This window comes from Elephas maximus, chromosome 10 (assembly GCF_024166365.1).
Source record: "Elephas maximus indicus isolate mEleMax1 chromosome 10, mEleMax1 primary haplotype, whole genome shotgun sequence".
NCBI classification, from domain to species: Eukaryota; Metazoa; Chordata; class Mammalia; order Proboscidea; family Elephantidae; genus Elephas; species Elephas maximus.
Window position 1 is genome coordinate 104,179,828 of NC_064828.1, and position 13,256 is coordinate 104,193,083.

Consider the following 13,256-nt stretch of genomic DNA (forward strand, 5'->3'; position numbering starts at 1 on the left):
ACAGGATGAGTAACCATGCTAATAACAGCAAGCACTTTCATAGTGTTTATGACCCGCCAGGCACTGTTCTCAGTGCTTACACGATTTAACTCATTTAATTCATTTGGGGACACCCAAAGCAATCTCACAATGGGCACAGCCAGGACACACGTGCGCCTGGGTTTGAGACCTAGATTTACTGCCTGCTGTAGAGGAACAGCCCACAGCTGGGGGGCACCTGTTATGTGGTGGAGAAATATCCCCATGCGGTAGGGGTCCCTATCCCCATTTTGCACATGAGTAAACTGAGGCTCCTAGAGGCTAAGTCTTTTGCCCACAGGCATCCAGTTAGTTACTGCAGGGCTAAGGCTAGAACCACACCTCCTAAATCTAAGGCTGCCTGAAATCCTTCGGGTGTGGGGTCCGGGGTGGATGTGCAAGCTGTAAATGATCAAACCCATTCCCTAAGATGGTGTTCTTCCCATCCTGGTCCCCCTTTAGAGAAAATCTTCTGACTTTACATCCTCACTTCCCAACCTCTGAGGTCAGATGGAGTGGATGGGGGGCCGCTTTCCCAGGCTGCAATTAATATGATATGAGGTCACTGTCCCCTTTCTTCTATGGGAGGTTGTTGCCCTGAGTTCACTTTGGAACATTCCTATGTAGCTGTTATGGATTGAACTGAGTCCCCCCAAAATATGTGTCAACTTGGCTAGGCCATGATTCCCAGTATTGAGTGGTTGTCCCACCATTTTGTGATCTGACGTGATTATCCTATGTGTTGTAAATCCTACCTCTATGATGTTAATGAGGTGGGACTCGATCTACAGGATTAGGTTGTATCTTGGGTCAATCTCTTTTGATATATAAAAGAGAGATGCAAGCAAAGAGACAGAGGGATCTCCTATCACCAAGAATGAAGAACCAGCAGGGGAATGGATCCTTTGGACCCAGCGTCCCTGTGCTGAGAAACTCCTAGACCACGGGAAGACTGACGACAAGGACTTTCCCCCAGAACTGATACAGAGAGAAAGGCTTCTCTGGCTAGTGCCCTGAATTTGGACTTTTAGCCTCCTAGACTGTGAGAGAATAAATTTCTGTTTGTTACAGCGATCCGCTTGTGGTATTTCTGTTATAGCAGCACTAGACAACTTAGACAGTAACCAACAGAGAAGTGAGGGTGGGAGGGGCAGCGAGCAATGGCATGAAAAGATCCGCTGCCTTACAAAAGGGGCCCCAGCACATTCCTTCAGAATATGGTTTTCTCAGTGCATTAAAATATTAGACAGACACGTTTCCCAGAAGGGCTCCACCAGGCAGGGAAGCACATGCTGCAGGTGTTTGGTAAAAGGGTGACGAGGGAAAAGCCAGCTGGTAAGATAGAAAGGGAAGTCTTTGGTTACGTGGCCGCAGGTGGGGAGTACAACTTAGGTCCCACTAGGCTCTGCTCCACCACCCGTCCATCAGTTTCTCGTACTGCGGTGGCTTTTGTGCCGCTGTGATGCTGGATGCTCTGCTACCAGTATTTCAAATACCAGCAGGGTCACTCATGATAGACAGGTTTCAATTAGAGCTTCCAGGCTAAGACAGAGTAGGCAATCTCCTTCCAAAAGTTGGCCAATGAAAACCTTATGTATCACAACAGAACTTTACCTGACTTGCTTGTTTTAGACGTGTCATCAAAAGGGATTAGTCACTAGAGGAGGACATTCGAGTACGGTGAAGTAGAGGGCCAAGGAGGGCAAGGGAGACCCTCAATGAGATGGACTGGCTCCACAGCCACAATGATGGCTTCAAACATGCTGGTGATTGTGAGGATGATGCACAATCAGGTAACATTCCGCTCTGTTGTACCTTAAGGTCACCGTGAGCCTACTTGATGATAGCTAATGAAAATAGGCTCTGCTACTGCAGAATCTGCCCCATGCTGGTTTCTCCCTCTAAATGGAGTGTTCCTCCCCACCGGGCACTATGCTGGGCACTTTCACTCGTTCATTTCATGCTGTCATCACTTTAGAGACAAGGAGACAAGTTCAGAAGGGCCAAGTACTTGCCTGAGGTCCCACGGCCAATGAAGCTAGAGCTGCAGGCGAACCCAGGTCTGCCTGATGCAAAGCCCTGGCTCTTCCCCCCACACCCACCACTGCCTCTCACTGTAAGAGGCTGACCTAGGGCCCAGCTAGAGGAAGCTCTGTGGGGCTCTTCCCCTGCCCCAGGACTCAGAGAATAACCCAGTTACATCTGAGCAACAGCAAATGGGCATCTGCCACGCTGTGCCTTCCCTTTCATTTCTCCAACCACGTTCCCATGGCAACGATTGGGAACCTGCTCCTCTCAGGGCACAGCTTTTCTCTTGCTCAGGCCTGTGGCTTGGGAGCAGCCTGCACACTCTACTCCCAGACCGTGAGGGTTCCATCCTCCCTGGGCTGCCCACGTGTTGGCTGTGATCTTGAGGCTGCCAGCGCCAAAGGACTGGGGTGTCCTGGTGGCCAGAAAGTGGATCAATGAGATGTGGAGGCCCAGGGCCATGGGCCAGCAGAGAACTAGGGGTCATGGCGCTCAGCAGCAATGACCTGTCTCCAACCTGCTGGAGTAGGGCCAAGCCCACCAGCCCCTTTGCTAGGGATTTCATTCAGAAAGCAGAAGCTCCAGGGTATATGGCAGGGGACAAGTCTACCAGCCCCCAAACCCCACAGAGAACCAGCCCTGATGGCCTCACCTGACTACCACCCTCAGCACTGGTCAGCTAAGAGCCTTTGGTGTTCTCTAGCATTCTAGGGTTCTTGTGGGCTTGGAAATTTCCAGCCAATCTATCTGGACTTATATTCCTAGTGTGGGAACAGGCTGCCATTTCCAGATGACCTTGAAGCTTCCAGAGAAGTCTGTTTAGGAGAATTAATTCCTAAGCTGGTGCTGTGCAGGGAGACAGGACAGGCTTGCCAGGGGCTGCCAGCTCTGGCTTGGCAAGAGAATGAGAAACAGGCTTCTCTGCAGTGCCCAGTGCGCCAAGAGCAGCCTGGACATCAGTCACACGACAGGATCAGCCAGAACAGGCTTGGGGTCTGGGCCATTGCTCGGAGCCAGCATTGTAGGAAGGTTGTACAGGTGGCCTGGGCCCTGGCCTTGATGTGCTCTCGGCACTAGAACCCTGGTGTCCCTTCAGTCCTGCAAGTCCTGCTTTCTCTCCTTTCCAAAGACTGAAGGCTGAACTCCTGAGGCCAGCATGTCACTATTCTCATAACCAGCTGGACCCTCTCTGCTTTCCAACCTTCTACCAGTATAGCCCTCTTGGTGCCACCAGGTTGTTGGTCCATGCATTTCTGCGAGGTGCAGCCCAAGCCCCCCCAGCAACCCCAGCCACAGTCAGACCCAGCCTGGGCCCTTTCTGTTCAGTTCTAACCCATCTGCTCAAAGCCCGGATGGATGCCCCCTCCCCATACCGACAGGTACATGGCTCCTATCCAGCCCCGAGATTGGCAGGAGGAGAGGTTTTGATGACTGATGTATTTCTACCCATCCCCATGCCCCACACCCAAATAAACAAACACCTGTTGAGTGACTGCTCGGATCCCAGCCATGTGCAGGGGATACAGAGGTGGCTAAGACACAGGTCTGCTTGCCAAGTGCTCAGGGCCCAGTGGTGGTCACTAACGCAAGCTGAGCAGTTATAACATGCCAGGCGTGGGTGACGTCCTTGGCAGGCAGGACCTAGTCTAACCCCCTGCCCCTCCATGAGCTGTGCTGCTGTGGGTCATGTTTTAGAAGAAGAAAATCTGCCTGAGAAGCCTGGCGAGGATGTGGCCGAGCTGAGGCCTGAGCTTATGCAGCCGGTACTCTAACCCCAGGCCCTCCCCATCTCCTGGACAGGAGGTTCCAGGGCTGCCACCCTGCCCCAGTGGGTGCCCCTGAACCACCATGGGTGAGGAACCAGCTGGGCCGGCCTTCAGAGGGGAGAGGAGTCACCGAGAAGGAGGTGTATCAGGCCCTTCTCCAGACACCCACGCAGTCAGTGCGCAAGCTTGTAATTATTATAATCAGGTGTTTTGTACAAATAAGATCTCGGTGATGCACCAAACTGGAAAAAAAGGGATTAAATTAAACCTATTATTTCAAACGACACAAAATGGACTTGGCTAGTTTGAAGACAATTAACATCTTCTCACCTGTGTTTACTTTTTGCGGTAATTGCTGCCCAAGGACTGCACACCTTGCCACATGCTGAGGATGCCTGGGCAGGAGCCCAGGGAAAGCTGTACCACTGCTCCGCACTGGCTCTGGGAAGAGGATGGGGCCCTGGCTCCGGAGGCCAGTGGGGGCGGGGGTGGGGGACGACGGGCGCTGGCTGGCTGTGCTGTGTTCCCAGTCACTAGCCAGCAGGACAAAAGGCCTGTGGGAGATTTTGGGACATCCCCGGGGTCTCTGCCCCAAGTGCAGAGTCAGCCCTTTGCTGGGCTCCAGCGCACATCACAGACCACTGCTTGTCCCTCTCTTGAGAGGACACAGGGAGCTACCGTCCCGCCAGAGCACCTTCCCGAAGCCAAGCCGCTCAGGTGGCTCCACTCTGGGTGCAGCTGGTCGGTGGGTCTGTCTGGTTGTTGCTTTCTCCCAGGTGTAGTGTTTTGGAATGGAAAGCAGGCGTTCAGCAGCAGGGATGGAGGTGAATAGCTCCCCAGAGCTCTGCAGGCCAGGCTGGCTGTGGCTGCCAGCACCCAGCTGGCTCCAGCTGCTCCACAGGGCAGTGTTGGGAGCAGAGAGCATGAGCTGCACTGGCCATGGTGGGAGCCGGTCTGTGGTTCTGCAGCGGCTGCTAGGCCACACCAAGGACAGAGGAGGGCCTGGAACACATCAAGACCACTGGGAGGGGGTGTGCAGGCAGCCCTGTCTGGAGGCATCTCCCACAAAAGCCTGGGGGACAAGTGCAGGGACTGCCAGGCTCTGGCAGTGCCTTGGATGCATTACTGAGGCACGCCACTCTCCTGAGCGCCCTCTGTCATAGCTACTGCATTCGTCGAGGCGGCTCACCTCCAGCTCTGCTCCCTCACCAGGCTTTGCTTTGAGCACTGTGGGGGCAGGGGCTAGGCCAGGCCTCGTCACTGCTGTACCCCAGACACAGAGCAGGAGAGCGGTCACAGGGCAGAATGAACACGTGCCAAACACTGAAGAAAAGTACACTTTTAGAGCTACCCTGGCTCAGCCTGAGCCCGTCCAGCTCAGAGCCGAGCTCCACCACCATAAGCCTGCCTCAGAGAGGGCATGCCCTCAAGCCAGCTAGGTGGGGCTCCCCTCTTCTCTGAGGGAGCTGGGGCCCTACGGGTGGGGCTGTGGGACAGGGATGTGTGGTCAGCAGGAGCGGGATAGGCAGTGCCCTGGCTGGGATGGGTGGGGCTGAAGTTTAGGTCTGTGGTCCGTTCCAGTGCCTGGCAGGCTCCTGAGCTGCTGGTGGCATTCAAACCCCGCCATACCTGCTGAGGCTTCCTTTCCACGGGGACATTTCTGATGTCAGGATGCTGGCTTTGGGATGGTTGCTGAAGGAGAGCCTGTGTCCTCAGCTTGTCACCCCCCTAGGATGACGACAGAGCTGCTGAGCTGGCTATGGCCTGGGCCGTGGCTGTGCTGGCAGGGACGGCATGCCAGGGGCAGGGAGCTCAGAACACAGGCGAGGGGTCGTGAAGGCTCTGTGGACCCTGGCTGCTGCTGGAGGCTTGTGTGCGAGATTCCTGGGTGAGGGGACCTGCCGGCCCTGAGGAAAGGCTTGGTCCTCTCTCACAGGAGGGAGAGACAGGTTGAAGAGCGAGGCCCTAGGCTCACACAGACTGGGTTTGAACCCCAGCCTCACCATTTACTTGGACAACTTACTCTGCATCTTGGATGGGAGAGCTGTTGGTGATGGTGGGAGGAAGGATGTGGGTGTGGCATCCTGGCCTCAGGGCACCCCCGTCCACGTGCCAAGTCAGACCCAACACTCTGAGACCCCTCTGTCCTTCCAGAGACCTTGGCAGCATAGCTGTCTGAGAAACAGGCTTGGCCCTGTGGGAGGAGGGCTCTGTCCCACCTGAGCCCAGTGGGCTGCCACAGCCTCCCCTCACACACCACAGATCTGCCTGCTCCCTGAGAAAATCCCAGAACCCACCACGAGAGCCAAAGCCACCTACAGACCATATGGTCTAAAGGTGGAGAAACAGAGGGCCAGAAGGCAAAGAGCCTAACTCAAGGCCCTGACCTCACTGGACGCAGAGCAGGGCTGGCAGGCAGACCCCTGAAGGCACCAAGTCTGAGATCACCTGCGTAATCCCAGCATGTGGCAAGTGTCGCCACATTGTGGACTCCGAGCACAGTGCTCTAAGGCTGCCCCCAGCCCAGATGCTTTCTGCTTCTCCTGCCAGGGGCTATGTGCACGGGTGGCGGGTACAGGGCAGATGAGAGCTTTCTGGAGGCCTAAAAGGTCCCTAGTTCAGGTTCCTAACCCGAGGAGCGACAGGGAGCCCATAGGGGCTCCTGACCCCTCCCAGGAGCTGCAGTGTCGTTGGCCTGGAAGTCTGCATTTGCTGAAACACAGCATCAAATGAGGAAACAGCCCACGCAGTCAGCGTTTCCCCAGATTTCTGCATTCTCCTTCCTGAGGGTCTGACAGATGAGAGGGGAGCAGGGTGCTAGTAGCGGTGTTTTAAAAAATATTTTCCCTTTAGTCAGAATATAAATAGCCTGCAAGCCAGGGCCACTGTGAAGTGGCTGCAGGAAATGAGGGCTCTGAAAGGGTTTCCTCAGGGGCACTCAGGGAGTACAAGGCCGGGCTGCCTCCTGCCTGCCTTCCTCCTGAGCTGCCTTTTCTCCTCTGGCAAGTATCACAGGCACTGTCAGTTCCCAGCACAGGCATTTTGTGGGCGCAGCTGAGGGGGCAGCCAGGGCCCCGCCCTGCTTTCCAACAATGCCTTGAAAAGGAACTGAGAGCACAGGCAGCCCGGGGGGCTGGGCACCGCTTTCTCTACCTGGATTCCAGTGGCTCCGGGCAAGGCCTGGCCTACACTGGGCTGTTGGGTGTTTCATCTCTGTTTGTTTGGAGTGCTTGCCAGGGTAGTGAGTGTGTGTCCTGGCCTGCTGCGCTGTCTTGGAGGGCCCTGCTCACCAGGCCAGGAGGTTCCCACCTGCCCGGGTCCCAGCTCACACACGCGAGGGGGCTAGCTGACAGAGCAACCAATCCCAGTCAAGAAGGCATCCTGGCGCTGCCAGGGCTTCGTGCCCTCTGTGCAGCACCTCCTCCCGCCTTGGCCTGCCAGCCCATGCTGAGCACTGGAGGGGAGGGGGCCACACATGTCACTGAGCCCTTCACTTGGGTACTCAGGGACCCCCTGAAGGAGGACCCTCTGGGAGTCTGCGTGACTCCATTTTCCTCTCAGCAGGCCAGAAGTTTTGGGTAAAGACTGGTGTGGGGCTGATTTTTTCATTCTGGACATTTTACTAAACTTTGACTCGGTTTCCCCAAAGGCGAAGCCTAGCCCTTCCCAACAACTTTGTGTGTATCTCAACAGCAGGGCTCTCACCCCCAGCAACACTGGGGGCTTCCAACTCCCACTCATCCCCACCCCAGGCCACTTAACCTTCCAAGCAACCAAGGACAGTTCATTTCCTTTTCTGGGCACCAGCACCTGCAAGCTGTGAGGAGGAGACTGAAGAGATAAGCAGGGGCAACAGCCATCTGGTGGCTCCAGGAAAGGCCTGGTTACTGAACGCACTGCATTTAGGAGTGGGTCCTTGACACAGATCTGCTCAGCTTAAGGAAGGGCTTCCACACACGTCCGTCCGACAGGCCCTGCTTCAGGGTCTGAGGGGAGAAGCGCTCGGAGGAAGTGTGCGGGAGCCTGGCCTACAGGAGGGAGGGCCTTTCTCCACCTAAGCTGGGGCAGGGAACCTTCCTAACACCTGTGGCTTCTGTCCTCTGTGTCCCCAAACCCCCTGCTCAAATGTCAGAACCGGATCATGGGCTGGCCCTTCCCTCGCGCTCCTTCAAGTTAATGAGAGCCAATGTCCCAACTGGCAGGCAGCATTCCTGGGTCAGGTGTTAGGGTGCAAGACCCAGGGAAAAGCCCGTGACTGGAGCCTGTCTGAGGCAGAGGCGCTGGGCAGCCAGGCAAGCCTGCGGGTAGCGGGGCGGTGGTCTGCTCGGCACTGGTCCTCCTTGGAGGTTAACCTCATCAGTGTGTGGTATGAACTAACCCATGGCCGTTGAGTCGATTCTGACTATAGCAACCCTATAGAACAGAGTAGAACTGCCCCATAGAGTTTCCAAGGAGCACCTGGTGGATTTGAACTGCCAACCTTTTGGTTAGCAGCCGTAGCTCTTAACCGCTAGGCCACCAGGGTTTCCATGCTATGAACTATTGCTGAGTATTCCACAAGAAGGAAAAGACCATCTCCCCTGCAACAAACGTAGGCTGAGGTGGCCACTTCACCTGTCAAGCAATGGGGGACGCAGCCTGGAGAGTCTGCCGGCCCTTTGCTCACCCAGGATCGCTGAGGCTGCACCCTCCTGGGGTCTCTTTTCCAGGTCAAATGCTTTATTTGAAGAAATGTGCCTTCTGGGGACCAGGCTTTCCAGCACTGAACTCAACTTAGGAGGAAACAAAACTCAATTAAAAAAAAAATCTCTTATTTTTATGCCAGCAGCCAACCAGCTATGGAAGCAGCCAATTTTGGGGCTAGAACGGGGGCTTGGGTGCCTGCACTGTAATGCACAGGCTCCTGCTGCAGTCCCCGACAGCAGCCTCCCACATGTGCTTGTACCTTCCAGTGACGGGGAGCTCACCACTTCCCCAGGCGGCCCACACCATTAGTGGGCAGCCTGAGCTAGAGCTAAAGCACGGGGAGCCCTAATTAGCCTTCTCATCTAATTCCTACTCTTTGGTGTTTGCTGAGCCCTCTGAAGCCATGTGGAAAAGCCCCCTCTCCTTTCCACCACCTAATGATAGCCCTTTAGAACCTGAAGGGGGCTTACAGAACAGCTCTTAGACATACACACACACACGCACACACGCACATGCACACATACACTCTCTTACTCTCCAGGGCTTTAGAAAAAGGAAGGTAAATTCAGAGCCCCCCATCTACCTCCTCCCTCACTGAATCCTGCCATCTCACATAGTTCCGTGAAGGGAACCTTGCTGCAGGTTCAGATGAAGGTGTCATTTAGCCCTGGGAAGCATGAGTGTGGTTTTTAGCCTTTAGACCAACTTTTAAAGCATCTGACTGGCAAAATCTTTTTAAGCTGCTTTCTTCTAGGATGGCTCGGAACATTCTGGAGGCGCTTACATCTGCGATTAGCAGTGCCTGAGAGACGGGCTGCCAGGCAGTGAACACCAGCAGGTGGATGCAGGCAGTCTGGTCAAAAGCCAAAGGGCCTGGCCAGCCCCGAGAAGATTTCGGTACAGACCTGGGCCCTTGACCCCACCTTTTCCCTGGCCTCATTTCTTGGACACTGAGTGTTGCAGTGTTGGTGCCTAAGCAGCCACAGCCTGCAGTGACTTTTAGAGGACAGTCACTGGGCATCAGCAGGGCATTCGGGGGAGGGACCACAGCCAATCTGCCAGCAGCCTCCAGACACCAAACTCCACAGCCTCCCGCTTGGCAGCAGGCACCCAGAGGGTGGTCCAGGACGGCAGAGGGTGGGCATGTGAGCTTCTCCAGGCCAGCCGTCTCATCTTATAGATGGGCCAATGGAGGGCCCAGGGGGGCATATGACTCAGCCATGATCACAGAAGTGAGCCAAGGAACAGCCTCCAGGTACCCAAGCTCCCGGCTTGGGGCTCTGCTCACTGCTACAACCAAAGGTGTTTCTAATTCTTTCCACCCTTCTACAAGTATTCATGGAGCACCTGTGGGCGCTCTGGCACGAGCATGCTGGGAGCTGTGTCCAATGCTGAGGACTCAGTGGCCCAGGTTGTCCCTCCAGCCACGCTCCCTGCCCTCTCTCGTGAGCGCCAGGCCTCGCCTGGGGGCTGGTTTGCTGTGAGTCACTGGCAGGGCAGGGGCTGCGTCTTTCACATGCGTACCCCCAGGTCTGGCACAGAGCAGGGCCTGCAGGAAGGAGGATATGGGAGGACATTCCAGAAGACAGTGTACCATGCTCCCCCCCCCTTTATTTTTTTAACAAAATGAGGAGGCTGAAACCCAGAGTCGGGGTGACTGGTTCAGGTCCACACAGCTAGTGGAGGAGGGGCTGTAACCCCATGTCAGATCCGACACCTCTGCCTCCAAGAGCTTTCTGTGAACAGCTGTCTGGCCCTGTGTCTAACGCTTCCTGGAGACAGCCCAGCTCCCCGCCCAGCACTCCCTCTGCAGCACCATTCTGCTTGCCCTGCTAATCCCTCCCACAAACCATAGCAACCCTACAGAATAGACTACAGCTGCCTCATAGGGGTTTGAAGGAGTGGCTGGTGGATTCGAACTGCTGACCTTTTGGTTAGCAGCCAAGTTCTTAACCACTGTGCCACCAGGGCTGCAAATCGGACAACAACCCCTCATTTTATCATCTTTGCTGGAAGGTGAGATTATTTAGGTAACTTGTTCAACTCCAAATCAAGGATAGAGGGAGTGGGGGGCTCTGTAGTCTCCCACCCCAAGGATTTCAGAGACAGGGTTCCCTGGGGTCTGGGCAGACCGCCTCCCCCAAGCACAGTCTAGGAAAGGCTGTCTGGAGCCTGGAGTCCCTTTACCCACCCTTGGGAATTAATCATGTGGTGATTGTGCCAGTCCGGGGAAAAAGGAGGGAGAAATGACTTTAATAGCAAAGGATGACTTCACCCCAGCATCAATGCATCTGAGCTCCGCTCTGACTTCAGCACAAGAAAGACTAGGGAGACATTTGCTTTCTCCTTGAAAATGAACAGAGGTGGGTGGGTGCTGTCCCCACCCCCAGCCCTGGAGTTCCATTACTTTTATCAATTACTCTTGTGTCCAAACACCTGGGTGCCAGATGCTGCTGCAGGTGGGTCCTGGGAGAGCAGGTGGGGGCAGGTGATGGGGATCCCGGGGACATAAGTTTGAGGGAGCTCCCAGCCGGCTCCAGCCTGATGCGTGGTACTCATAGATTCAACACACACATGTGCGCGCGCACACACGCACACACGCACACAATGCCACCATAAGCACCTCCAGTGCACTGTAGGAGGTACTGCCCTCCCTGGAAAACGTCAGACGGAGCCAGTCCCTGTACCAACAGAGGACAATCAGAAGGAACCCCAAGCCCCACTGTGCCACTCGGGCTGGGCAGGGGGAAAGACAGGGCAGGAGCAAATCTTGGGGTGCCCAGAAATATGTTGGGACATTGGGCAATAGCCCTCTCACCCTGAACACTGGGCAGTTCTTGGTAATATTCAAGATCAGTCTCCAGCCCCTCTGCCCAATATGCCATTTAAATCCCATGCTTTGTGGAAAGGAGTGTGGTTCAGTGGCTTGGCTTGAACACAGGTATCAGCTACTAGCTCTTAGAGAGAGAGCCGTCATGTGGCCCGATGTTGTGGGACCCACCACACACCAGCCAGCATTTTCTATGGATGCCAATGCGGCTCCCCTGGCTGGTACTTTTCCACTGGTGATGGGCAAGAGACTCCTGTTGACTTATTTGTACACCTCCCTGGTCGACTTATTTATTTATTTTCATCCACCTTCCCCAACAACAACCAGTCAGGCAGAGAACAACAGCACAGGGCAGCCTGGAAGCCAGGCTTCCCCACGGCCCTGAGTTAGCCACTGCAATGGAAAGTTTGGTGCTAATCACCCCCCAGAGGCCAGAGCACACACACCGGCTCAGTGGGAGGCTGCTGCCCAGGGTGTGTTTGGCAAGGTGGTGCTCCACCTGGTTGTGTGTCCAGCTGGGGAGCTCAGGGTAAGCCTGGCCTCCAAAGGCCCCTAGGACCTCTGCTTCTGAAGGTGGACTGAGAACAGCAGGCCACACGGAGGCTGAGTGTCCCAGAGTCTGGGAGGCATGGGGTGGGACCTGTCCCAAGGGCTCTGGTGGGGGAGGTTCTCCACGGGTGGGAAAATAAATTCACAGGATCACTGTGGAGCTTCGCTGAGGGACTTCCTGGGAGCCCCAGGGCCTGAGAGTGGGAGGGGTTCTCAGATGCCCCGCCCCCACTCCTGACATCCCATGGTCTTGACAGACCCTCATCTGGCCTCTACTTCAACATGTCCTCCGATGAGGTCGGGGTGGGGGAACCTTTGAGAGGTGGTCACTGTACTCAGTCCGACCATTTCTCACCAAACACTGAGAGTGAAAGCTTGTCCCTACCTATTTCCGCCAAGAAGTCCTGGCCCTTCCCTGGGGCAGGAAAACGGGGCTGAGAAGGTCACACTGGGTGGAGAAGAGGCCTCTGAGGCCTGCTCCGTGACCTACCACCATCCAACCCTAGGTGGAATACTCTCCTCTCTCAGCCTCAGATTGCTAGAGAACAAAGGGGTGGAAGAGATGGTCTCCAGCATTTGGTAAAATCTGCAATCCAACAAGTGTCTTTGGGGGCACTACCACACTCCCTGGATTTGCACTTTAATTGGAGGAACGAGGCTCTAGGAATTGACAGAATATCAACTGAGATGTTTCAACAAATGGATGCAGTACTGGAAGTGCTCAGTCGTCTATGCCAAGAAATTTGGAAGAGAGCTACCTGGCCAAATGACTAGAAGATATCCACATTTATGCCTATTCCCAAGAAAGGTGATCCAACTGAATGCGGGAATTATCAAACAATATCATTAATATCACACGCAAGTAAAATTTTGCTGAAGATCATTCAAAAGCAGCTGCAGCAGTATATCGACAGGGAACTGCCAGAAATTCAAGATGGACTCAGAAGACGACGTGGAATGAGGGATATCACTGCTGATGTCAGATGGATCCTGGCTGAAAGGAGGGAATACCAGAAAGATGTTTATCTGTGTTTTACTGACCATGCAAAGGCATTCGACTGTGTGGATCATAACTAATTATGGATAACACTGCAAAGAATGGGAATTCCAGAACACTTAATTGTGCTCATGAGGAACCTGTACATAGATCAAGAAGCAGTTGTTTGAACAGAACGAGGGGATACTATGCGGTTTAAAATCAGGAAGGGTGTGTGTCAGGGTTGTATCCTTTCACCATACCTATTTAATCTGTATGCTGACCAAATAATCTGAGAAACTGGACTCTATGAAGAAGAACGGGACATTGAGATTGAAGGAAGACTCATTAACAACCTGCATTATGCAGATGACACAACCTTACTTGCTGAAAGTGAAGAGGA

At 54.6% G+C, this 13,256-nt stretch overlaps 1 protein-coding gene across 6 annotated transcripts in view; it reads right to left on the bottom strand.

The window, feature by feature from the left end:
• Window positions 1-13,256, bottom strand: part of TTC7B (tetratricopeptide repeat domain 7B) — a 312,432-nt gene that overhangs the window by 4,720 nt on the left and 294,456 nt on the right. The window contains exon 21 of one of the 6 annotated variants that reach the window (XM_049898914.1): window positions 1-13,256. This exon is cut by the window's right edge and continues 19,151 nt beyond it. The exons of the other annotated variants lie outside the window; for them this stretch is intronic. The gene's annotated coding sequence lies outside the window, so the exon portion shown is untranslated. 6 annotated transcript variants of the gene reach the window in all.